This window comes from Delphinus delphis, chromosome 20 (assembly GCF_949987515.2).
Source record: "Delphinus delphis chromosome 20, mDelDel1.2, whole genome shotgun sequence".
Taxonomy (NCBI): Eukaryota; Metazoa; Chordata; class Mammalia; order Artiodactyla; family Delphinidae; genus Delphinus; species Delphinus delphis.
This window is the reverse complement of record NC_082702.1, coordinates 37325429-37351175: the sequence shown is the minus strand read 5'-3', so window position 1 is coordinate 37351175 and position 25747 is coordinate 37325429.

Below are 25747 nucleotides of genomic sequence, written 5' to 3'. Positions count from 1 at the left end.
AAAGATCCACTGAATGGCTCCATCCAGCTGTGTCATTAGAAGTTAACAAGATATGTGTCATGTCTGCCACTCTGTCAGTGTTTGTTTTCTTTCAATATAAATTCAGCTTCCACTACATCCCCTTTTAATATTTTTAATGTTTCAGTTTTCTCAATTGTAGTAGATGAAACAGAGAATTAAATTATCAGAATTAATACTAAAAAGAGGGAAAGTAATAAAATGTAATGTGCAATCTAGTAACCTTAACTTGGCGGAAACGTAGATACATTCAATCTGTATTGAAAATAATATTTATAAACGGGGCTTCCCTGGTGGCGCAGTGGTTGAGAGTCCGCCTGCCGATGCAGGGGACACGGGTTTGTGCCCCGGTCCGGGAAGATCCCATATGCTGCGGAGCGGCTGGGCCCGTGAGCCATGACCGCTGAGCCTGTGCGTCCGGAGCCTGTGCTCCACAACGGGAGAGGCCACAGCAGTGAGAGGCCCGCGTACTGCAAAAAAAAAAAAAAATTGTAAATGAACAAATTATTTGATGTATAAATTACCAAATAATCATTTAATCAGTTGTCACATTTCAGTCAGATGTTTTGATAACGTCTAGACTAGTGCTGAACGATAGAAATAATAATGCAAGATGCATATGCTATTTAAAAATTTTAGTAGCCACATTAAAGAAGTAAAAAGAAACATATACAATTATTATATTTAACCCACTATATCCAATATATTATCATTTTAATCAGTATTTAAAAGAATAAAGTATTTTATTTTATCCATATTAGTTCTTGAATATGCAGTATGTATTTTTTTTTTTTTTTTTTTTTTTTTTTTTTTTGCGGTACACGGGCCTCTCACTGTTGTGGCCTCTCCCGTTGCGGAGCACAGGCTCCGGACATGCATGCTCAGCGGCCATGGCTCACGCGCCTAGCCGCTCCGCGGCATGTGGGATCTTCCCAGACCGGGGCATGAATCCGTGTCCCCTGCATCGGCAGGCGGACTCTCAACCACTGCGCCACCAGGGAAGCCCTGCAGTATGTATTTTAAGCTTATAGCACATGTCAATTAAATGCTAAATTTTCATCAAAAACACTGATCTATCCTTAGATTTCGTAAGCTTTACAGTTGATAAAGTCAATTCACATACTCTAATATTCCAAACACACTTAAAAGTTTTCGAACATCTGGACTGATTGCTCCAAAATACTTTTATTTTAATACTCACATAAACATGGACAAAACTGGTTTATTATTTTTAAAAGGACTGATTTGACTTTGAAGCAAAAGCATACTAATTTCAAAACCACATCTGTCCAAGTTAAATAAATTGACTAACACTTGGGTCAACTCATTATGCTAATAAACATCAAATTCAAAGAGGTATTATATAGAATGAAAAACAACGCTAAATTTATCAATATCAGAAAGTCTTCTTCATTTTTCCGTGTTTTGTAGTCAATTTGCGTGATGCTGTTGTTTACAATTAAAATCTACATATTGACTTATTTTATAAAATGTCATAAATCATAGTTCATGATTTGTTTTGTGAAAAGTTTCAATTTTGATGTAAATTTTCTTACCTGTCTAGCTAAGTCACAAATTACCTTTTTCTTTTTCCCCACTTGGTGCTTCAAATTTAGTTCTTCCATATGCAATTTAACATTGACGAAATCACATAATTCATGCTGCCACATTTTGTCTTTGATTATTGAATATTTAACAAACATTCCTTTATTTCAAGAAAAACTTGAACCTAAATTAATAGTACAGTAAATCATTTAAACCAATGAGCATTTTTGGTAAAGAACATGAGGCCATTAAATTTTTTGTTTACTTTGGATGTGTATACTGAAAGACTTGAACTATATCATGAAGCTTTTCACAAAGTCTTTCTCAGGAAACTGGAAGCTTTTCACAAAGTCTTTCTCAGGAAACTGAGAACAAATATTTTCCACACGTATCATACAGTTGAATTAAACGTAAGGGAAACATCAGTCTCCTAATTTAAATTAGAATAATTATTTTTTTAATCTAATATACCTGGAGTACCATTCATCTTCATAGAAGTGTTAGGAAAAAATATATAGCTAAGATTTCTCTTCTTCAGATGCAAACATGTCAGAAGGATATATGTCACAAGTTTCATATTTTAGACTATGAATTGACAATATTTTCTTGTGAATTTGGAAGATCTTTGAAATTTAAAATGTACCCAAATACTATTGGGGCAGTGTGCTTTATATTGCATGACTAATATAAAACTAGGGAGAAGTAATGACAACTATTCAAATTTTGAGTCAATTGATAATTGATATTGTTAGAAATATTTTAAAATTTACAGGCAATTATTTGCTGGCTTAATTGAGAATCTTTCATTTTATGTAAAATATATTTTTAGTCTTTTTATCATAACATTAGTAAAATTGTCAATATAATTATTTCTTTAACTGGCTATCAAAAAATGGTTGCTTCTTTTTGTGCACAAACCCAAGCATTTTTATGGCTGACCAATATTACAAGCTCAGATTCTTTTATAGATCATTAACTTTTTTGTGTTTGTTTCATATTTGTTTCCGATTTTAGGCAACCATATATGTTCATTCTCTTTTTTCTTTTCATATTTAAAGACAATTATTTTAGAGCAGTTTTGGTTCACAGCAAAATTAAGAGAATGGTACAGAGAGTTCCTATATATATCCTTCCCCAGCTCATTCATAGCCTCCCCAGTTATCAACATCTCCCACAAGAGTGGTACATTTGGTACATTTGTAATTCTTTATTAGTTCCAGGAGTTTTTTGGTGACTCTGATTTTCTACATAGATTATCATATCATCTGTGTATAAAGACACTTTTATTTCTTCCTTCCCAATCTCTATACATTTTATTCTGCTTCTTATTGCACTGGCTAGGGTTCAAAGTATGGTGTTGAAAAGGAGTGGTTAGAGGGAACATCCTTGCCTTACTTCTGAACCTGATGGGAAAGCTTCTAATTTATCTCTGTTAAGTGTGATGTTAGCTGTAAGTTTTTTGCATTTTTTGTATCTACTATTTTTTGTAGATACTCTTTATCAAGTTGAGGTTCGCACCATTCCTGTTGTACTGAGAGTTTTTATAATGAATGGGTGTTGATTTTGTCAAATGTTTTTTATACTTATATTGATATTATCATATGCTTTTTCTTTTTTAGCCTGATGATGTGATGATTACATTAATTGATTTCTGAATGTTGAACCAGCCTTGCATACCTGGGATAAATCTCACTTGGTCATGGTGTAGAACTATTTTTATACATTTTTGGATTCAATTTGTGAATATTTTGTTCAGGATTTTTGTACCTATGGTCATGAGTGATATTCATCTGTAATTTTATCTTCTTGTAACATTTGTCTGGTTTTGGTATTAAGGTAATTCTGGCCTCATAGCATGAGTTAGAAGTAGTCCCTATGCTTCTGTTCTCCAAAGGAAATTGTAGAAAATTGGTATAATTTTTCCCTTAAATATTTGGTAACATTTACCAGTAAACCCATCTGAGCCTGGTGCTTTCTATTTTGGAAAGTTATTAATAGTTGATTTAGTTTCCTTAATAGATACAAGCCTATTCAGATCATTTATTTCTTCTTGTCTAAGTTTTGGCAGATTGTGTCTTTTAACAAATTGGTCCATTTCATCATCTGTGTTATCAAATTAGTTGGCATAGAGTTGTTCATAGTATTCCTTTATTATCTTTTTAATTTCCCTGGGTTCTATAGTTCTGTCTTTTCTTTCATTTCTGATAGTCGTAATTTGTGTTCTATTTCTTTTTTCTTAGCTAGCCTAGTCAAAACCTAATTAATTTTACTGATTTTTTTTCAGAAACAGCTTTTAGTTTTGTTAATTTTCTCTATTGATTTTCTGTTTTCCATTTCATTGATTTATGCTCTAATTACTACTATTATTTCTTTCTAATGCTTACTTTGGATTTAATTTGCTCTTCTTTTTCTAGTTTCCTAAGGTGTAAACTTAGATTACGGACTTTTGATCTTTTTTTTTCTACTGTATGTATTCAGTGCTATAAATTTCCCTCTAACCAATTATTCTGCTGCATCCCACAAATTTGGATGTTGTGTTTTCCTTTTCATTTGGTTCAAAACATTTTTTAAATTTCTCTTGAGATTTGTTCTTTAAGCCATGTTATAAGTGTGTTGCTTAATCTCCACATATTTTAGGACTTTCCAGCTATGTTTTTGTAATTGATTTCTTGTTTAGTTCCATTGTGGTCTGAGAGCAGACATTGTATAATTTCTCTTCTTAAAAGTGTTAAGGTGTGTTTTATGTTTCAGAATGTGTTCTATCTTGGTGGAATATTCCATGTACGCTTTGCAAGGATGTGTATTTTGCTGTTGCATGAAGTCCTCTGTAGATAACCATTATATCCACCTGACTGAATTCAACTATTTCCTTACTTTTTGCCTGTTGCATCTGCCCATTTTTGACAGAATGGTATTGAAGTCTTCAGCTATAATGGTGGATTAATCCCTTTCTCTTTGCAGTTCTGTCAGTTTTTGCTTCATGTAGTGTGACAATCTATTGTTAGGCACATACATCTTAATAATTCTTATGTTTTATTGGAGTCTTGACCCTTTTTCATGATGTAATACCATTCTTTATCCCTACTAACTTTCCTTGCTTTGAAGTCTGCTGAGTCTAAATTTAATACAGCTACTCCTGCTTTCTTTTGATTCGTGTTAGTATGGTATATCTTAATCCATCCATTTACAGCACATAGTTTGGGCAGGTCTTGTTTTTTGATCTACTCTGGATCTTTGGTGCATTTATTTATTGAAATTCAAATTGATTATTGATATGTTGGATTAATATCTATCATATTTTTTACTCTTTTCTTTTTTCTGCCTTTTCTTTATTGCTATTTGTGTCTTCTACTTTTTTCTGCTTTTTGTAGTTTTAATTGAGCATTTTATATGATTACATTTTCTCTTTTTTCTTATCATATTAGTTATATATATATATATATATATATACACACTTAAATTTTAACTGGTTGTCCTAGAGTTTGCATTATACATTTACAATGAATCCAAATCCACTCTAAAATAACACTATCCTGCTTCATGGGTAGCATGAGTAACACACATACACACAAAGATATATACATAAATATACGTAATCAAATACATTGTTGCTCATATTATTTTGAATAAACTTGTATCTGTTAGATCAATTTAGGATACAAAAAAATAAATGTTTTTATTTTACCTTCATTAATTACTCCTTTGATGCTCTTTCTTTATGTAGATAGAAATTTCTGATCTATATCAGGTTCCTTCTCCCTTAAGAACTTATTTAATACTTCTTGCAATGCAGATGTCCTAGTAACAAATTCCTTCAATTTTTGTTTGAGAAAGTATTTCTCTTACACTTCTGAAGGATAATTTTTTCAGAGTAAATAATTCTAGGTTCATCTTTTTTCTCTCTCAACACTTTAAATATTTCCTTCCATCCCTCTTGCTTGCATGGTTTGTGAGAAATTGGATGTAATTATTTCCTTTCTTCCTCTGTAGATAAGGTGCTTTTCCCCTCTGACTTTTTTCAGGATTTTTTTTTCTTCTTTGATTTTCTGTGTTTTGAAAATGGTATGCCTAAGTGTAAGGGTGTTTTGGCATTTATCCTCCTTGGTGTTCTCAGATTCCTGGATCTTTGATTTAATTAATTTTGGGGAAATTCTCATTTTTGTTTTTAATATTTCTACCAGCCCTTTCTTATTTTTGTTTTTCTTTGCGGTACACGGGCCTCTCACTGTTGTGGCCTCTCCCCTTGCGGAGCACAGGCTCCGGATGCACAGGCTCAGCGGCCATGGCTCACGGACCCAGCCACTCCGCAGCATGTGGGATCTTCCCAAACCAGGGCACGAACCCGCGTCCCCTGCATCGGCAGGCGGACTCTCAACCACTGCACCACCAGGGAAGCCCCCTTTCTTGTTTGTTTGTTTGTTTGTTTGTTCCTGGTATTCCCATTATATGTATATTATACCTTTTGTAGCTGTCCCACACTCCTTGGATATTCTGTAGTTTTGTGTTTTTTTTCAGTCTTTATTCTCTTTGCTCTTCAGTTTTGGATATTTCTTTTGAGTCTTTCTCAAACTCAGAGATTCATTCCTCTGCCATATCTAGTCTACCAATAAGCGCTTCAAAGGCTTTCTTCATTTATATTAGATTTTTATATCTGTTATTTCTGTTGGTTCCTTCTTAGGTTTTCCAACTTTCTGCTTACGTTTGTCCATCTGTGCTTGCATTCAGTCTACTTTATTCGTTAGTTCCCTTAGCATTTAATCATAGCTGTTTTAAATTCCCAGTCTAATAATTCCAACATTCCTGTCATTTCTGGTTCTAATGCTTGCTCTGTCTCTTCAAGTGGTGTTTTTCTGCCTTTTGGTATCCCTTGTAGTTTTTTTCTTGATAGCTGGATATGATGCAGTGGATAAAAGGAGCCACCATAAATATGCTTTTAGTAGTGTAGTGGTAGGTTGTGGGGGAAGGGCGGAAGCATTCTATAGTTGTATGATTAGGTCTCAGTGTTTTTGTGAGCCTCTGCCTCTGGACTGTGAACTTTACAAGTGTTTATTAGTTCCCATCCCACACCCACACCCCCGCCCCACCTTCGGCGGATCAGGATGGGTAGAGTGGGCTGGCGTTGGGTATTTCTCTTCTCCTTTGTAAAAGCTTAGAGCTGACTGGAGTCGGTTATATCCCTTCCCCCAAGCAGTAAGGCTCTGGTTAACTAGTTTCTTCTGAGGGCGGTACTTGTAAAGAAGAACAGAGTGCTCTGGTGTGTTTCAAAATGGTTCCTTTTACCCTGTCCCTGTTGGAAGCCTGAGGAGATTTTTTTCTCTAATTCTTACTATGAGAACCTGCCTGATAAAACCAGATAAAACTCACAAAAATTTTGGGCCCCCTATGACTGGTTCCCCCAGAGTATTTAACTCTCAGACTGTCTGTACTGAGTTTCCAGCAATTCATCAATTACAGTTCAGGTTTTCCTACCCTGGCACAGATTGCCATGGAGTTTTCTGCTCATGAATGTCTCCTTGGATAAGGTGTGACTCCCTGCTTTCATCTGTCTTTACAGTCTTGGGGGAGTGGTTTGCCCTGTGTCCTTACCTCTCTTGTGGATTCAAGAAGAATTGTTGATTTTTTATTTACTCATTGTTAGAACAGAGGGGCAATTTCCAAGCTCTTTATGCAGTACAGGAAATCTGAAGTCACTGTCAATTCTTTTTTTTTTTTTTATTGCTGAAACAAATCTTGTAATATTGTTTATTTTATTTTAAAATTTTCACAGTAAAAAAAAAAAATGGAGTTTTATTTTTGCTCTGCCACAGTAAAGTGCATTTGTTAGTCAATGTGAAATATTTGATATGCCTACGTCCAGTTTTCTTTCTTTCTTTTTTTTTCTGTCCTTGATGTATAACAGCTCCTCTGCTGCATCTACACACAATTCTGCATCATTAGAATGCTTTTGTTTTCAATATAAAAATTTGTCCACACATATTTCTTTTATACCAGTGAAAATTTATTTATAGTAAGTATTTCAATTTAATTACCAGTTACAATTGCATTGTGATCATTTTAACTACTGCTGTCTGCATAAAGCATTCAAGTAAACAAATTACAGCACATTAGATTGATACATAGAAAAAGTCATTTGAACTGAATCAATCTGTTGACTCCAGCTAGATCAGTGATGTGTTTTGTGTTATACTCAAAATGACATACATATTTAACATGCACACCCAAATGCAACAGTACTGTACATGTTGCATCAGATAAAGTAAAATGCAGTCCAGACAAACCAGTAAAGTTACGTGCAGTGTTCCAATGAATGTTTCAATGGAATAAGAAATTACCCTTCTTCACTTTTAAGTGTAAATTTAAATTAATTAAAATTAATATTAAATGAAAAATGCAGTTCCTCAAGCATACTGTAAGCCACATGCCAAGTGCTTTATGGTCACATGTGGTTAGTGGCTACCTTATTGGACATTGCAAGTCAAGATTTTCTTATGGTCAATTTATGAGGACTGATCATAGGTGAGTAGTTCCAAGTATATACTTTCAAATATTTATAATCGTAAAATAGTTTGCCTTAAATGTGCTTTACTATGGAGAGTGATTGTAACCATTCATACTGGAGGAAAATCTCCAATCTAAGGCTGGAAATTCACTTTTGTTATATAAAGAGGTGCTTTCTCCACTGGATAATGTATACTTCAGCTTTCATGAATACTGTGTAGTAGTCAGCTTTTCAGTAATCAATTTAAATAACCAAAGCTCTAAGAGGTTATTACGGATATGACACATAGTTATTCTAATCACATTTCATTTTGTTCTTAAGTGGAAAATATGATGCCATAAAAACAAATCATTGTTTGCAACCCCTCATTGAATTTATTTTGCTCTTGGTAATTTCACTTTTATATTAAGGTTCATCTTTGGACAAAAGTAGACCATCAAGGGGCTTTAGCTTACGTCACATAGACAATGAATCCATGCCTACCTTTAGATGAATTTGCCTGACTGAGTGTTTTTAGGACTACAGTGCTAATTAGAGCAACTAAAAGTTAAGGCAAGAAAGAACAACATCCAAGAATGTAAAGGTAACTAGGTATGGAATCTCCACAAGGCAGACTCTGCCACTTTATTCAGATCTGAGCTCAAATGCCATCTCCTCAGAAACGGTCTCTCCAGTCACCTCTGTCAACCACCATTCCCTTATGTGATTTAGCATTCCTCATATTAACAATCTACAATTTTTAGTTTTTCTTTAATATTTATTTATTTATTGGGTCTTTGCCATGTGCAGGATCTTCATTGCAGCGTGCGGGCTCTTAGTTGTGGCATGTGGGATCTAGGTCCCTGACCAGGGATCGAGCCCAGGCCCCCTGCATTGGGAGCTTGGAGTCCCAACCACTGGACCACCAGGGAAGTGCCATTTTAATTTTTATATATGGAGTTTCTTACCTTCACTCCCATAAAAAAATTAAGCTCCATGAATATGGGAAGCTTGTCTCTTTAGTTCATGACTGTATTCCCCTCAAATAGAGGAGTATCATGCATTTTTTGGGTGCTCAATATGTATTCAAGTATCCACTGAATAAATTAATAAATTTGTTAATAATAAATTCTGCATTCTTAAAGGTTGTGTGTATATATACATACATAAATACATACCTACATACAAATGTGTATATGTGCATATAAACACATACTTGTGTGTGTGTATATGTACGCCTTTGTTAATTGGGCATCCATTGTGGGAAAACACAATGAGATTATAATGTTGAAAAAACACAGATAAGACCCCTTTTGACTTCAGAGATCTTAGAGTCTAATTGGGGAAATATATTTTAATCAAATTATCAAATTACCCCAAACAATAATTTCTAAGTATGGTTACTGCTATGAAGGAAAGTGACAAAGTTTTATAAGGGCGTATAGGACCTTAGCTTCATTTCAGGTGTCAAGGAAGTCTTCCCTCATGCAATGATATTTAATCTGAAATATTAATAATGAAAATAAGTAATAGACAAAATGGAGAAAAGGTCTTTCCCACTGAGCGAATAGCATAAGCAAAGGCCCTATGGAGGGAGGTCACATGGAGTTCTTACAAAACAGAGCTCAGTAGCTGAAGCACAGAAACCAAGTCAGCTTTATAAGAGATGCAGCTGGGGAATTAAGTCAATTTCGTAGGGACTTGTATGCTGTGCTAAGTATTTTTGCTAAGTATTTTGATCTTTATTCTAAGAGAAATAGGACACTATTGAATGGTTTAAAGCAGTGGGTATATGGTGTTTATAAAATATGGAATTGATATAGATAACCTTGGACTAGAGCAGTGATGGCACATGTCTTTTTGCTTTAAGAACAAGTATACATAAAACAGCACAAAGTCTGCCTTCATGTTCCCAATAGGATGTTCACCATATCAACTTGACTTCATGTTCAGCCTGATCATTAAAACTAAACTCTCTTATCCTCTAAACAGTCATTCTGTAAGTGGAAAGGTGAATTCAAATCTTAACTGCCCCCTTATAGTACTCAGTACTCATCTGAATACAGATACAGACTTTCATTTACCCTGAGTGTAACAATTATGTTTAATATTTATATAGCACTCATATAAAAGGTACTATTCTCAGTCTTTTACTTGTATTAAGTAATTCGATCCTCCAGCCACCCTATGAGGTAGGTGATATTATCCTCATTTTACATATGATGAACTGAGGATGTTAATGGCTGTGTCCATCCACCTGTCCCAAATTAGAAGGTGACCCTCCAACACTGTGATCATTTTCAACAGTGAAAATGCGAAATATATAGCCCTTCCTGACTTCCACCTTAAAGGCATAGCATTTGTATCTTCTACCGGAAACATACAGAGGCAATGGCATGATCATAAGTCCATGTTACGTCAAATGCATGGAGAGGTTAAGCAGTAGACAAAGTTATAAACTACCGTAGGGATATATTTAACAAGGCCAACACTTCAGATGTAGGCCAGCTGGTAAAGTCAGCCATCAGACTAGAAGAGGAAGCAAAACATTAAACAATATTCACTTAGCTCTTCAATGACATTTCTTTTTAAATGACCATGATAAAGTCTAGGGCTTGAAGGAAAATTTAGATGGGGATATTCCTTCACCAACAGCTTAAAGTCCCCCAGATATGCTTAAGGAAGTACCAAAGAGACTAAAATAAAAATAATTACAAGTAAAATGGTTTTAAGCTTATGCATTAACTATAGTTAAGCACAGAATCATTGTTTGAGAATTACTGAGGGATTCTGTGCTGGTTGAAAAATAGACTACAAGGTCGCAAGATTGTAATCTGCTCTCATATTCTTTCTCTTCTCTGACTTCTTTTTTTGTTTTCACCTTTCTCTTTTCAAAGAGGGACTTATGGCAACTCATTAGCAGCTAGAGTAGAAATCTGGAGCCTGACAAAACTTTGTTAAATCCCTGCTATTCCACATAATTCTGTGACCTTGAACAGTGCTTCAACTTCTTAATTCCTCCCACCTTCAAAAGTGGGTGTTGATAGACTACCTTGGAAAGTTGCAGAAGTTAAGGGAGATAATGCATTAAGTGTCTAGGACATAATAAGGGCTCATTAATAAATGAATGATTGAATGATTTCATGTTATTTCCCTTAAAATTCAATTCCATGTTCTTTAGAGGTAGAGGTTAGGACAAAATTTTGGAGAATGATGACTGAAAGAAAAATATAAATAGTACTTGGGAAAACCACTATTTTGCTTAAATTTTTTTCTTGGGCATTGCTTTCTTAAGTTCCAAGCTGAGGAAATTTAAATAACATTTTTATTATTTTTTTTAGAAAGAGCAATATTGTGTCTGAATGCAGACTGTCATATTCGGGTATTTAATTCAGACAGGAAGTACCTGACCAAAATCTTTTGCATGTACTTGGTGGGTTGAATAAAATGTCTTCCTAGGTGTAATTTTTCTTTAACAGCAGGTACCTTCCATTAGGTAAAATTATAGTTCTTATGTGGCATTAGAAAAAATCCAAGTATTTTCAGCTAAAAATTTACATCACCACTAATAGCTCTTATATCCTTTAAATATATATATATACTGCCTTCCATTTTAGGATTTCTGTTTCTAGTACATAAATGCAAATATGAGATCATTTAAAGATCTATAACCACATAAGGACTTGGCTTATATTAATGAAGAGGAACACATTCTGATTAGTTTTGATTAAATTAGAAATATTATATTGCTTTCCTGAGACATAATAAAAGGAGACTTTTTATAGGTAGTGAGACACTTAACTTTGCCCTTAACCAGCTGCTTGGCATTACCTATTCTGATGGAATTTAGCTGTCTTTGGAAATTAACAGAGGTGGCTGAAATTAAAGACATTTTCTTAAGAAAAAGAGATCTTGGATTTTTTTTTTTTTTTTTCCCAAGGAAAACATTTTCACAGTACTTCCTTTGGTATAAGGTACTTTTCAGCATTAATTATTATTCTGTTGATCCAGAAGCCCAAAGAATTTTAGTTACTATTTTTCCTAATAAGTAAAAGGATTCACATACTGTTATATAAAAGTATTGACATAAGGTCAAATTTCTGATAAAGCAGTGGAAAATTAGAAGCCACTCTGTCCAATGTCTTAGCTGAATCTTGAATTCCCCCAGTATACCTAAAAAGGCTGGTATTAGAGCCTCTCTTTTCACGAAGTAATAGTGCTCCCTTTTAAAACTACCAGTGAACAAAAGAAACACCTCCTATGACTTTACCAAGAAGTCTTACTTCTGTCCTATGTGGTTACATGTAACAATCTAACAGTTTTTCAAAGATGCCACTGTTACCTTGACTCTACAGGAGTATCAGACATATGGAAGGGTGTCAGTGGGCATTCCATTCTCAGGAATGGAGCACAGTTGATCAGGAGCACTCATGGTCCAAGATGGTGCACAGCATGATCATCTTTGAGTGTGTTCATTCTACTTACGATGAATGTCTGAGTCCCAGTTTTCTCTGATCCCTTTTCTCCTCTCCCTTTGCTCCTCTTCATCTTTTCTGTCATTTCCTTAACACCCCATTCCCCTTTCTGGAGAGATTTCTTAAGGTTCTTGGCTCCATCATGGAAGACAGACCAAAATGGTCAATTATACCAGATTCACTGGGATTGGTTCTCTATAAACAACAGATGTTTAGAGTTCTGATAATGGTAAACTCTACCTCAAATTATAATAAAGCTTAATTAGGTTACCATTATTTCAAATCTTGGTCTTTGTACCCACCCCCAGAAGTGTGGGGTGTTTTCTTAGATTCTGTATTTGTCTATTTGGTATCCATTCATCACGGGGTCAATTATACTGACTCTATTATCTTATTTTCTCTATTCTTGTTGCTCTGACATTTATGGCCTCACTGACAAGGGAGAGAATGCCCTTCGAGGGCAGTCTTTTTTAGCGAAAGCAAATGGCTTGAGGAAGCATGCTTTTCATGTACAGACCAACCAATCCCAAGTCTAAACTCCATACAAAACCCCTTTATCTAACTTTCACACACCAAAACATTATTTTCCCTGCTCTAAATCAACCCAGAGCCAGGTACCAGACACTTAGAGACCACCCATATCGCCCAGAGCCCATGTGCATTATTCAAACTATCTAATCCTAAGCTATTTACCATGTCCTGTCTTGCCTTTCCTGCAGAAACCCCAGTAAAGGTTTCCCATTGGCTTTCCCATTATTCCTGCTAATAAAAATCTTCTTGAAAAGGCACTAGCTTCTTCATGTTGTCACTCAGTCACCTATATAAATGGAGACCTGGGCACAGAACATGTGGAAATGGGAAAAGAGGAGGATGTCTGAGATAGAGAAAATGTAATCCAGCTCTGCTCCTATAACTGAAATGACCTCAGATTACATAAACCCTCCTTCCGAAAAGGCCACAGCAAGACACTCCAAGTCTCACAAATATGAGGAAGCACGTCATTTTATAATTTTTCTTCATCAGATAAATCCCAGAGAAAGGATATCATGCTTCTATATCTGACACCGTGGCCCCATGGTCAGTATTTCCTGTCAGCTGAATCTTTCTGTAAAACCTCATAACTTGTTCTTGATCAACCCTTATTTCAGGCTGTGTGTGTCCATAACCCCTTCCCTCAATGTAGCCTATTTAAACATAATATGAACAAATCTATAGATGTAAAATATGATACAAGATGCATTATACAAATATATAATAATTCTGAAATGCAAACACTCTTTTCACTAAAGTCTGTATTGACCTGAAATGTGTTATTTTATAATCTCTCTTCAATATTTATCAAGAGCTTAAAGTTAGTTTTCAAGTTTATTTGGTATATATATAAAAATAAAATCTTCCTCCTGGAAGATTTGAATCTAGAAGGACCTTGACTCACCTTTTTCTGGGTAAACATATTGAACCCAGAGCTGCATAGATTCCTGGTGACTAAGCTTCTCCTCTGTGCTACTTGCTGTGCCCAGAAGGCGACTCAGCAGTGAAGGCAGGATAGGGCTGGCCTGTGGGTGTTTCAATTGCCATGCTATGGTGTATAGTCTTTCCTGTCATCAAAAAGTAACTGTTGGGCTTCCCTGGTGGTGCAGTGGTTGAGAGTCCAGCTGCCGATGCAGGGGGCACAGGTTTGTGCCCCGGTCCGGGAGGATCCCACATGCCGTGGAGCAGCTGGGACCGTGGGCCATGGCCACTGGGCCTGCGCCTCTGGAGCCTGTGCTCCGCAGTGGGAGAGGCCACAACGGTGAGAGGCCCGTGTATCGCCAAAAAAAAAAAAAAAAAAAAGTAACTGTTGAAGGGAACAGTGTCCAAAAATGTTAGGAGATTATGCCATGAGAAAAGGCTCATTTAAATATTAGTTATCCTGATAAAACGTTACAGAGGCACGGGGAAAGAACAGATTGCTGACCTGAGGCTTGTTAACAAGAATCTTCTGTAGAGACACAGAAGATCATGGCCCCAAATAATGAATATTGTAGCAGGGAAATGGCATGACAGGTTCCTTCTTGTTCCAACTGAGCCAGTTTCTGCAAGAACAAAAGGTCAGTTGTGCTAAAGATACTTAGAGAAGCATAGTTTGGATATGCCTTTCAGTGCACCAGAGTTCGATGGTTGCTGTGGAATTGATTTCTTACACCAATGCCAGATGGTGACTGGGGAAAAAAGTCAGAATATGCCATTCTATTTACTAAGAAGGATTCAAAACAAAGTCACCCTCAAGAGAAGATGTGGCTCTTCAGTGGGCCACAGAGGTAGCCTTTTATTTAAGATTAAATTTGGCTCAGTGAAATGATCAAACTACCATTGATGACCCATTGAACCAAACAGAGCTTTTTAATAATCAATAAATCATTATTTACATCAAGCATATTTGAAAAAAGAAAATGAATCACTTTTAATATCCAACTGCTTTGTGGAGTTCTGAACAGATTTTCTTTTCTCCACTTTGGGTATTGTGTGTGCATCTTTGTATAAATGTACATAGTATATAATATCAGTGCTTCTTAAGAAAAATTTTTAAGAGAACAAAAGAATAAGGAGGAGATTGGTTCAAGATGGCAGAGTAGAAGGACGTGCACTCACTCCCTCTTGCGAGAGTACCAGAATCACAACTAACTGCTGAACAATCATCAACAGAAAGACACTGGAACTCACCAAAAAAGAAACCCCACATCCAAAGTCAAAGGAGAAGCCACAATGAGATGGTAGGAGGGGCACAGTCACAATAAAATCAAATCCCATAACTGCTGGGTGGGTGACTCACAAACTGGAGAACACTTATACCACAGAAGTCCACCCACTCGAGTGAAGGTTCTGAGCCCAACATCAGGCTTCCCAACCTGGGGGTATGGCCACAGGACGACAAATTCCTAGAGAATCAGACTTTGAAGGCTAGTGGGATTTGATTGCAGTACTTCAACACTACTGGGGGAAACAGAGACTCCACTCTTGGAGGGCACACACAAAGTAGTGTGCACATCAGGACCCAGGGGAAGCAGCAGTGACCCCATAGGAGACTAAACCAGACCTATCTACTAGTGTTGGAGGGTTTCCTGTAGAAGCAGGGTGGCTGTGACTCACCGCAGGGACAAGAACACTGGCAGCAGAAGTTCTGGAAAGTACTTCTTGGTGTGAGCCCTCCCAGAGTCTGCCATTAGCCTCACCAAAGAGCTGGATAGGCTCCAGTGCTATGTCGCCTCAGGCCAAACAACCAACGGGGAAGGAACCCAGCTCCACCCATCAGCAGACAAGTGGATTAAAGTTTTACTGAGCTCTGCCCACCAGAGCAACACCCAGCTCTACCCACCACCAGTCCCTCCTATCCGTAAGCTTACACAAGCCTTTTAGATAGCCTCATCCACCAGAGGGCAGACAGCAGAAGCAAGAAGAACTACAGTCCTGCAGCCTGTAGAACGAAAACCACACTCACAGAAAGATAGACAAAATGAGAAGGCAGAGGACTATGTACCAGATGAAGGAACAAGATAAAATCCCAGAAAAACAACTAAATGAAGTGAAGATAAGCAACATTCCAGAAAAAGAATAATGGTAGTGAAGATGATCCAGGACCTCGGAAAAAGAATGGAGGCAGAGATGGAGAAGATGCAAGAAATGTTTAACCAAGACCTAGAAGAATTAAAGAACAAATAAACAGAGATGAACAATACAATAACTGAAATGAAAAATACACTGGAAGGAATCAATAGCAGAATAACTGAGGCAGAAGAACGGATGAGTGACCTGGAAGACAGAATGGTGGAATTCACTGCTGTGGAACAGAATAAAGAAAAAAGAATTAAAAGAAACGAAGACAACCTAAGATACCTCTGGGACAACATTGAACGCAACAACATTCGCATTATACGGGTACCAGAAAGAGAAGAGAGAGAGAAAGTACCCGAGAAAATATTTGAACAGATTATAGTTGAAAACTTCCCTAACATGGAAAGGAAATAGCCACCCAAGTCCAGGAATCACAGAGAGTCACAGGCAGGATAAACCCAAGGGAAAACATGCCAAAGACACATAGTAATCACAGTGACAAAAATTAAAGACAAAGAAAAATTATTGAAAGCAACAAGGGAAAAACTACAAATAACATAAAAGGGAACTCCTATAAGGTTAACAGCTGATTCTCAGCAGAATCTCTACAAGCCAGAAGGGAGTGGCACGATATATTTAAAGTGATGAAGGGGAAGAATCTACAACCAAGATTCCTCTACCCAGCAAGGATCTCATTCAGATTCAATGGAGAAATCAAAAGCTTTACAGACGAGCAAAAGCTAAGAGAATTCAGCACCACCAAACCAGCTCTACAACAAATGCTAAAGGAACTTCTCTAAGTGGGAAACACAACTGAAGAAAAGGACCTACCAAAACAAACCCATAACAATTAAGAAAATGGTAATAGGAACATACATATTGGTAATTACCTTAAACATGAATGGATTAAATGCTCCAACCAAAAGACACAGTCTCGCTGAATGGATACAAAAAAAGACCCATATATATGCTGTGTACAAGAGACCCACTTCAGATGTAGGGACACGTACAGACTGAAAGTGAGGGCGTGGAAAAAGATAGTCCATGCAAATGGAAATCAAAAGAAAGCTGGAGTAGCAATACTCATATCAGATAAAATAGACTTTAAAATAAAGAATGTTACAAGAGACAAGGAAGCACACTACATAATGATCAAGGGATCAATCCAAGAAGAAGATATAACAATTACAAATATATATGCACCCAACATAGGAGCACCTCAATACATAAGGTAACTGCTAACAGCTCTAAACGAGGAAATTGAGGGCTTCCCTGGTGACACAGTGGTTGAGGGTCTGCCTGCCGATGCAGGGACGTGGGTTCGTGCCCTGGTCCGTGAAGATCCCACATGCCGCGGAGCGGCTGGGCCCGTGAGCCATGGGCGCTGAGCCTGCGCGTCTGGAGCCTGTGCTCCACAACGGGAGAGGCCACAACAGTGAGAGGCCCGTGTACCGCAAAAAAAAAAAATAAAGAGTATGTGTAGTTTTGTAAGGATTTGCCAAGCTGTCTTCCAAAGTGGTTTTACAATTTTGCATTCCTACCAACAATGTATAAGAATTCCTGTTGCTCCACATCCTCACTAGCATTTGCTGTTTTCAGTTTTTCAGATTTTGGTCATTGTGATGGATGTGCAGGGCTGTTGCATTATTATTTTAATTTGTATTTCCCTGATAACATATGATGTAGAGAATTTTTCCGTATGCTTATTTGCCATCTGTATATCTTGTTTGGTAAGGTGTCTGTTAAGTTTTCAGTGCATTTTTCAATCAGGTTGTTTGTTTTCTTACTTTTGAGCTGTAAGAGTTCTTGGTATGTTTCAGCTAACAGTCCTTTATCAGATTTATCTTTTGTAAGTATTTTCTTCAAGTCTGTGGCTTCTCTTCTCATACTTGACATTGTCTCTTGCAGAGCAGAAGTTTTTAAAATAATGAAGTATAGCTTATCAATTATTTCTTTTATGCTTTGTGTTTTTGTATTGTATCTAAAAAGGCATTCCCATATACAGAGTCATCTAGGGTTGCTCCTATGTCTTCTTATAGGCCTCAAAATTTTTCATTTTATATTTAGATGTATAATTAATTTTGAGTTAATATTTATAAAGGATGTAAGGTCTAGATTCTTCATTGTTTGTTTGCATGTGGATGTCCAGTTGTTCCAGTACTCTTTGTTGAAAAGATTATTTTTGCTCCATGATATTACCTTTGCTCATTTATCAAAGATCAATTATGTTTATGTGGTAATATTTCTGGGATTTCTATTTTGTTCCACTTACCTATTTGTCTAGTCGTTCACCAATACCACACTGTCTTTATTCCTATAGTTTTGTAGTAAGTCTTGAAGTTAGGTAGTATCAGTTCTCCAACTTTATTTTTATTCTTCAATATTGTGTTGGCTATTCTGGGTCTTCTGCCTCTTCACATAAACTTTAGAATCAATTTGTCAATATCTACAAATAACTCATTGGTATTTTGTTTAGGATGCATTGAATCTATAGAACAAGTGCTGAAGAACCAACATCTTCATAATATTGAGTCCTGCTATGAACATGGAATATCTGTTTATTTAGTTCTTTAATTTTGTTCATCAGAGTTTTGTAGTTTTTCTCATACAGATGTTGTATCTATTTCGTTAGATTCATACTTTAGTATTTCATTTTTGGGAGGTGCCAATATAAACTTATTTTCAATATCAAATTGTACTTGTTAACTGCTGGTTTATAGGAAAATTACTGACATTTGTATACTAATCTTGTATCCTGAAACTTTGCTATAATTGTTTATTTGTTCCAGTAGGGTTTTTTTGTGTGTCAGTTCTTTAAAATTTTCTACACAAAGTCATTACATCTGTGAATGACGATATTATGTATTTCTTCCCAGTCTACATATTTTTTAATTTATTTTTTATGCTTTATTGTATTAGCAAGGATTTTCAGAATGACGTTGAAAAAAACTCATGAGATGGGACATCCTTTTCTTGTACCTGATTTTGGTAGGAAAGCTTCTAGTTTGTTATGATTAGTACGATGTTAGCTAAGGTTTTTTGGTAGATATTCTTTATTTAGTTGAGAAAGTTTCCCTCTATTCCTATTACACTGTGAGTTTTTTTCATGAATGGTATTTAATTTTGTGAAATGTTTTTCCTGCATCTACTGATAAAATAATGTGATTTTTCTTTTTTACTCTGTTGATGTAATTGACTACATTAATTGATTTTTGAAGTTGAACTAGTCTTACATACCTGGAGTAAATCCCATTTGGTCATGGTATATAATTCTTTTTATGCATTGTTGACTTTGATTTTATAATATTTTGTTGAGGATTTTTACACCTATGTTCATGAGAGATAATGATCTACAGTTTTCTTTTCTTGTAACATCTTTCTATACTCTTGGTATTAGGGTAATGCTGACCTCCTAGAATGAGTTAAGAAATACTCCCTCTGCTTCTGTTTTCTGAAAAAAAGATTGTAGAGAATTGATATAATTTCTTCCTTAAACGTTTGGTAGAATTATCCAGTGAACCCATCTGAGCCTGATGCTTTCTGTTTTGGAAGGTTATTGACAATTGACTCAGTTTTTTAAATAAATATTTACCTATTCACAGTCTTTTTCTTCTGTGAGTTTTGGCAAATTGTGTCTTTTAACAGATTGGTACATTTTATCCTCTAGGTTATCAAATTTATGGGCATAAAGTTTTTCACAGAATTCCTTTATTATTCTTTTAATTTCCATGGAATTTGTAGTGCTGCCTTCTCTTTCATTTCTGATATTAGTAATTTGTGTTTTCACTGTTTTTCGTAAGTTAGCCTAAGCTAGAAACTTATCAAACTTACTCATCTTTTCTAATTGCTAACTTTTGGTTTTGTTGAGTTTCTCTACTGATTTCTTTCTTCTATCAAATTAATTTCTATTTTTTTTTTCCTTCTACTTACTTGGACTTAATTTGCTCTTTTTTTTCTACTTTTCTAAGGTAGAAACTTATTTACTGTAGATCTTTCTTCTTTACATATATATATATATATATATATATATATATATATATATATATATATATTCAACACTATAAATTCCCCTCTAAGCAGTGCTTTTGCTGTATCTTAGAAATTTTGATGTTGTGTTTTGATTTTCAGTTAGTTCAATTTTTAAAAAAATATTATCTTGAGGGCTTCCCTGGTGGCGCAGTGGTTGAGAGTCCACCTGCCGATGCAGGGGACACGGGTTCATGCCCTGGTCCGGGAGGATCCCACATGCTGCGGAGCAGCTAGGCCCGTGAGCCATGGCCGCTGGGCCTGCGCGTCCGGAGCCTGTGCTCCGCAACGGGAGAGGCCACAACAGTGAGTGGCCCGCGTACCGCAAAAAAAAAAAAAAAAAAAAAAAAAAAAATTGAGATTTCTTCTTTGAGCCATGTGTTGTTCAGGAGTGTGTTGCTTAATTTTCACATATTTTGGAACTATGCAGTTATCTTTCTGTTGATCTCTGGTTTATTTTCATTGTGTTCTGAGAGCAGACATTGTATACTTTCTATTCCTTTACATTCCTTAAGGTGTGCTTTATGACCCAGATGTGATCTGTCTTGGTAAATATTCCATATTAGCTTGAGAAAAAAAAATGTGTATTCTGCTGTTTTTGGATGAAGTAGTCTATGGGTGTCAATTATATTCAGTTAACTGATGGTGTTGTTGAGATCAACTGTACTCTTACTGATTTTCTGCCAGCTGGATCTGTCCATTTCTGAGAGAAGGGTGTTAGTATCTATAACATAGTGGACTCTATCAGTTTTTATGGCATGTAGTCTGACACTCTGTTAGGCATATACTTATTAAGTATTATTATGTTTTCTTGGAAGACTGACCTCTTTATCATAATGTAATGCCCTTCTTTTTTCCTAATAAATTTTCTTACTTTCTAGTTTGCTCTGTCTGAAATTAATGTAGCCACTCACGATTTCTTTTGATTAGGGTTAGTATGGTACACTTGTCTCATCAACTTACTTTTAATCAATAATAGTCTCTATATTTAAAGTGGGTTTCTTGTCAGTACCATGTAGTTGAGTCTTATTTTCTGACCTAATCTGATAAGCCCTAGATTTTATTTAGTTAATTTATAGTAATGACTTTGAAAGTGATGACTGATATAGTTGGATTAATATATGCCATACATTTTACTGTTTTTCTATTTGCTGCCCTTGTTCTTTGCTCCTATTTTTGTTTTTGGTATTTAGTATAGTTATGTACCTACTTTTTTTGGTATTTAGTATAGTTATGTACCTAACTTTTTTTGTTCTGTTTTTCCCTGCTTGGATTTCCCAGAACATATTGAAACTGAGGGTTTGGGATTGTCTACCAATTTTGGAAAAATCTAATGCATTATCTCTTCAAGTATTGCTTTTTCACCAGTCTCTCTCATCTCCTCTTTTGTGACGCTAATTACACTTATTAGTACCTGTAACCACCATCCTTTTATCTTTTACTCTTTCCTATGTTTCCTGTCACTTTTACTCCTCGTGATTCAATTTAAATATATTATTTTCCCTGATCTTTAAGTTCACTATTTTTTAAAAATCTGTCGTGTCCTTTTTGTTGGGAAATCTAGCAAGTGAAATGTTATTTTCAACTGTCCTGTTTTTCAATTTAAATTTTTCCTTCGGTTTTTTTTTTTCTGGTTAAATTTCTCATTTTCTCATCGTTTTTCTTACAAGTATTTACCCACCTTTATATCAAAGTCTGATTATTAAGATTATCTAGATCCACTTCTTAGCATTTTCCCCAAAGTCTTTGTTAATTCATTTATTCCAAACAGAGCAAAAAGTTTAGGAGACAAAAAGAAAGTGGTCACATAGAGATTGAACAGCTAAGCAGTTTTAGCAGTGACCTAGTGTTGGAGAGAAATATAGATAGAATTCAGAGCTCACTAAGGATGAAGAGCCAGTGTAAGCATGAACTAGACCAGATCTTTAAAACTCTGACACCCAGCTTTGTATTACCTGGATACTCAGCTCTAATAATTATATAATATATCATTGATACAATAAGACATATGTTACAGAGCATCTTCAGTTATCATATACAGTACTCAGTAATCAATTTTTAAAATTTGGGCAAAGGACTAAACGAGGGGCAAAAAACAAAACAAAAACAGCTCAACAGATGATCCAGATGCTTTAGTACTCATTTTGATGAGTCAGTATCTCATTATGAGCAGAAGGTCTTAGATAGTGTTTGTTTAAATTTATACAGTATTCCCCTCTTTTATTAAAAAATATATATATTTTTAAGAATTTTCCTTGATACACATAGAAAATAGCAAATATTTATGGGGGAAAATATCTTTGCTTCAAGACAACACAGGTAATCAAAATGTTTATAAAAGTTATTTTAAATTCCAATTGCTATTATAGAATATTTGATTTTGTTTTCAATGTCTTCTTGTTGATACTGAGCCTCAGATGAGTTGAACAATGGCGTATTAGTACAATAGTATATGGATGTTACTTTTGACCTAGCAACTATATAGAGTACTTTGCAGCAATCTTACTTCCCATAGTATAACTTACCATACAGAGTGTATTATAAATCTGAGTTTGGATCATCTTCCAACACTTTATCTTTTGTATTTTCACTGTCATAAAATATCTGAGAGTTCCTTTAATGTGAAGGTTTTGCCAGTGTCTTTCCTCTGGGTCATCTTCATCTTTTTCTTCACAACAACTTTCCTCATTTATGTCAATAACTTCACCTTCACTAAACTCCTCCAGCTGCATTCCCAGAATCTCTCAAACAGTGTCAATGTCAATGATCCCCCAAGGTCAGTTATTTATTCTATAATTCAATTTATGTTCAATTCAAATCCTGCAAGTTATTTGTAAGTGTGGTAAATGTTTCTGTCATAATGTATACATACTACTTATTAACTTCCTCCCATTATGCTCTTCTGTCACCCTTTTCACATGTTCTAATCACATCCAATTTTACTTCCACTATTATAATTTTTTGTTTTGTTTTGTTTCGCTTAGTTTCTGCACATTCATCTTTGTTGGCTAATTCTCTTTCAGTTATCCAATTTTGTAAAAGCTTATCTGGGTTCATCATTGAGAGACAAGGAGGCAACACAAATACTTGCTTCCTTTCTGTGCATGAAGTGAAAATGGATGTGTAGTGTTCAATCACTGACAGACTTTGAGGGAAGCAAAGTGATTGATCACTGATCATGATGCACTGATGTATGGACTCAAGTCTAACAGGGGAGTTTGTACATTTTGCACTTGCTCACTGTTAATATACCATGGTAAGTGACATTTGAACTGTGTTGTTAGAGGATGAATGTATTATTTAATAAGGCATTGTAACTGAAACTTGCGCCTACTGAAACCATTCAAAGCAAGGGCTGCCTTTAGTTAGTTTTGCATGGAAGCATTGGGCTGATTATCATTTTTATCTTTATACATTAATGCTTTGTACATATTTTCCACATTTTGCACTGAATATTCACTTAAGAAGAAAAGAAGGATATTATCTCCCCCCAAAATCCTTAAATAGACAACTAATACATGCTATTTCTTTTCTAATAAACTTGGCTAAATCTTACCATTTGCAGTATTCAAGGACCTCTTCTTAACATGGACTTTGGAATTTGACGCATATTATCCAAACCATTTAATTGGTTCACTTTCCTTTTCTGTAAAATTGTGATAACATTATCTGTTTTTTATGGGGTAGGAGGATGAAGTAAAATTACAAATGGATAATAACAGCATAGTATATACCTCATAGAGGGTATTTGATATACACCATTGAACATCCCAACGTTTTCTTCAAAATAAATATGAAAAGAAATTATTCGATCTATTTCCTCATTTTGTTGTGTAGTGGCTTCTACAAAGCAAAAAATAAAGGTCTTGTCTTACTAGACCATATGACAAATCACAACTATAATAAAAAGCCTTGGCTCTCATATAAAACCCCTCTTGGCAAGTCTTCTGACTATCTGAGAAATTCAGTAAAAAAGTCTTCCAAGTTATGTTAGTTTAGTCATCAAGAACAATCTAATGGATCTCCAAAGCACCAGACAGAAATTAATCTGTGCATGTATAACAGCAACATGGATGGGAGGTAGTCCAGTGCTGCCACTAAGCAGGCAAGCAATTCTTGAGAGACTCCACATAACAATAATACTAACAAGAGATATCTCCATTTCTTCCGGTGCTTCAAAGCTAATAAATGCCAGCTGGTAAATGTCACAGTGGCCACATTCTCTGACACTTTCTGACACCTTTATGAACTGGGTATCCATTCAATGTATTGAGTGTGGGTTACCTTATATATGCACTGTGTGGTTTAATATGGGAAACAGTGCCAGTAATACACTGTCCCTCCTTTACTTCTCTATGAATTAAAGATTAATAGGGAATTCTGTTATGTAAATAATATCCTAATATAAGACAGATATATGGAAAGTGTGCTATGTTAATAAGAAGCAGGACTTTAAGACTGCTGGCTGGCAGGATTTCCTTATTCCAAGTGAGAGAGAACAAAAGGAAGGTAGGATTTGAATGAGCTTCAATAAATGAATGGGAGAGAAGGGGGGAAAATACTAAGAGGAAAGCATGAGTGAAGATTTTGGAGGTATAAAGATACAGTGTTTGCTCCAGGACTGACCCATCATGGTATAGTTGGAGTTTCAATGATACAATGGAGAGAGGATATAAGGATCGTGGGCCTATAAAGAAATGCTACTTGAGTCATTAAGCATTAAACATTCATGCATTGGTGTCAGACAGACCTAAGTTTCAACATCAAAAATACCACTAATAGCATTATTATTCTAAAACATATTCTAAGGTATACCCCAAATACTCCATGACTGATTTATTATTATCATTCTGTATATAGTGCAGTGCTGCTGTGCTGGATAATTATTAAGTGTTATCAAGTTAAAAGAAATGCCTTATATTTGTTGAATGACTAGTGTGTAATAGATACTTTTAAAAGCACTTTATAAGTATAATGTCATTTTATATTTTAAAAAACATGGATTATGTAAAATTATAATCTCCATTTACAGACTGAATAACTGAGGTTTATGAAAAAGTAATTGCCCAAGGTTCATACAAGTGGTAAATCTTGGAGCCTAAATTCAAACTCAAGACAGCATGAGTGTAAAAACAAAACAAAACAAGCAAAAAAAGAATCAAACTAAAACTATCCCATATTGCAAGAATCCCATATATAAGTCAAGCAAGGTATCTCTGCCATTTAAGAGATTTCTTATACGAAGAAGCAACACAGACTCAAGAAAGACTAATAATACAAGAAAAATAGTAAAGGAGATGTCAAGTTCAAACAAGTCAGAGATTGCTTCTAATGGTGTTGCGAAAGAATAAGGAGGTAAAGTTAAAAATAAATTGAAAGATCAGAAGGTTTAACTTCAATTTCTTAGAAAAGGTAAAGTGTCAGAACAAAATAAAGCTAAGAGATCAACTTTGCTTACCTTTAGATTTCTAATGACAGAGAAAATATTTTGAATCATAAAGGCAGCAGCAAGATTTGTCCTAATATAATTTATTTTATCAGGAACCATGAGCGATACGTAGTAGGCTCTCTCTTTTTCTTGAATGAGCAGATATGCGCAATAAAGATTGACCTG